Below are 2500 nucleotides of genomic sequence, written 5' to 3' on the forward strand. Positions count from 1 at the left end.
GAGACCGTACGAATGCACTCGTGATTCGTGAAATGATGCAAACCTAACTGCACTCGACCGGAGGGAGCCAGCCCACTGATGACCAGTCACCAGCAGGTCAGACGCCCGCCGACACAGGCAGTCTACAACGATGCGGACACACGGATGAACCGCTGCAGTCACCCTACACAGCACCCGTCACTAGGAGCAACGCTGGAACTCGTCTCGTATGTAATTAAGCGTGACTTTTTTTGCCACAACACCCCACTTCACGACCTATCAACACGCTCATTTGTACGACACTCTTGTTTGGTTGCTTATCTAGCCCACGTGGTCACATTGTTCAATTCGTCTGCACTTGTATGGTAATTGCTTGCGATATATTGCTCAAATTTTCGCGCTACGCGCGTTCATTCCTTCATTCGTCTGCACTTGTATGGTAATTGCTCCAATTTTCCGGCGCGCAAATCCCCTCTGCAATGTTCCCATCTGCACTGTTCCCCGTCTGCACCCTTCCATTCCGCTAAACATACAGTTCAAGTTATACATGGCTAACATACAGTTACAATACAATACTGGAGATTGCACAATCTTTGCAACACAAATAGAAACAAGTGTGTTGAGCACTGTGGTTCCTTATTATATATGGGATGTGCTCATACATTTAAGTAGTAAAACAGACCACAGTGTGTGTACTCAAATTCCATATAAGGAAGGGTAATGCTCTATGCTTTTACTGTCTTGTTGCAAAGATTCTGTATAGTATTATATATAGTACACTCACTCACTCACTCACTCACTATATTGCAGCACAACATCTATTCGCCAGCAGCCAGCCAGCCAGCCAGCCAGCCAGCCACCCACCTCTTACTATTCATCAGTCAGTCGGTCGGTCGGTCGGTCGGTCGGTCGGTCGGTCGGTCGGTCGGTCGGTCGGTCGGTCGGTCGGTCGGTCGGTCGGTCGGTCGGTCGGTAGGTAGGTAGGTAGGTAGGTAGGTAGGTAGGTAGGTAGGTAGGTAGGTAGGTTGGTGGGCCGGCCAGTCAGCCAGCTACAACATAGCTTCACAAGCTACACAACAATTGCTGCTTTAACTACCAGCTGCAGCTTCTAATTATAACTACCCATTGAAGCTACTTTGTAACTAGGCGCTTTGTAAGGGGCCGCTTTGTAACTAGGCAAGGACTTCATTACACTAACATTAATTTTTTCCACCACGAGGACTTTAGGCTGGAAAATAGAAATAATAGGGCCTTAAGTGCTCGTTGACTTTACACTCCATGAACATTACAACTTTTTACCCACTACTTTTATTCCCACTTGAATTTACTGTACATTATTTGCGTATTGTTAGCAACGTACAATACAATACTACTTGAAGATAAGCTTGATATTGTTATGATCAAATGAAGCATGGCTCAATGAAGGTATATATAACTCACTCACTCACTCACTCACTCACTCACTCACTCACTCACTCACTCACTCACTCACTCACTCACTCACTCACTCACTCACTCACTCACTCACTCAGGGAAAATATTTAAATTTCCTGCTACAGTGCTGCTACATTGCAGCCCATAAAATCTGCACATTTCCTGAGGTGTCCTGCAAGTGTCCTGCAACCTACTTACAAAGGATAGTGCAACGTTTCCTGTATAGTTTCCTTTACTATTCCTGAAGTAGTTCAGGACTTGTGTAACATTCATAAGTCTACAGGAAATTTTGTATTTGTAAAGTATAAGAAATTTTGATATTTTTCCTGTGTCACTCACTATAATTAGGATAGTTATAATTATACGTGCGTAATTATACAATTACTGTTTGCAAGTAGCCATCATCACATACTTCAGTTGCTTGCAGTGCCATGACTATAATGACAAAGGCAGGGATCAATTGTAAAACTGTTGCTATCACAAAAAGAAAGTTTCGTCTTTGCGGTTTGGTAATGATCAACGAGGATTTAAGGCTGCAGTTTTCATATTTTTGGGCCTTAACTGCTCGTTGTGAAATATTCTGAAAACAAACAAAAATAAGAATGCAGAAGCCTACAACACCTGCTGTTCCCAGGCGGTCACCCATCCAAGTACTGGGCAGGCCCTACGTTGCTTAACTTCGGTGATCAGACGAGAACCGGTGTTTTCAACGTGGTATGGTCGTAGACACAAGTCAATGCATATCTCATGTACTTATGTGTGAAGTTCAGAAATATACTCGACTTAATTTAATTGCTGTGGAGGGAGTGGGCCGGGAGGGAGTGAGTGAGTGGAGTGGAGTGGAGTGGAGTGGAGTGGAGTGTACTTCTCTGTACTTACTGGTATTATACAACTATGGACTTACTGATAATTATAATCATACTCTAGCTATACAACTATCTACTAACTATCTACTATCTACTGTCTACTTCAAGCTTGCTTACTTACTTACTTACTTACTTACTTACTTACTTCACTGGAAACATGCAAACTCTTAATATAATCATTACTTCATAGCTAGCTGGATGCTCAGACTATATCTATATCT

At 43.1% G+C, this 2500-nt stretch overlaps 1 non-coding gene across 1 annotated transcript; it reads right to left on the bottom strand.

Annotated features, from left to right (window-relative positions):
* Nucleotides 1–2022: 2022 nt before the first annotated feature.
* LOC135332348 (5S ribosomal RNA) lies at nt 2023–2141 on the bottom strand. Its single transcript, XR_010393208.1, has one exon. It is a non-coding gene; the product is annotated as a 5S ribosomal RNA (ribosomal RNA).
* Nucleotides 2142–2500: the final 359 nt, after the last annotated feature.

Source organism: Halichondria panicea, chromosome 2 (assembly GCF_963675165.1).
Source record: "Halichondria panicea chromosome 2, odHalPani1.1, whole genome shotgun sequence".
Lineage (NCBI taxonomy): Eukaryota > Metazoa > Porifera > Demospongiae > Suberitida > Halichondriidae > Halichondria > Halichondria panicea.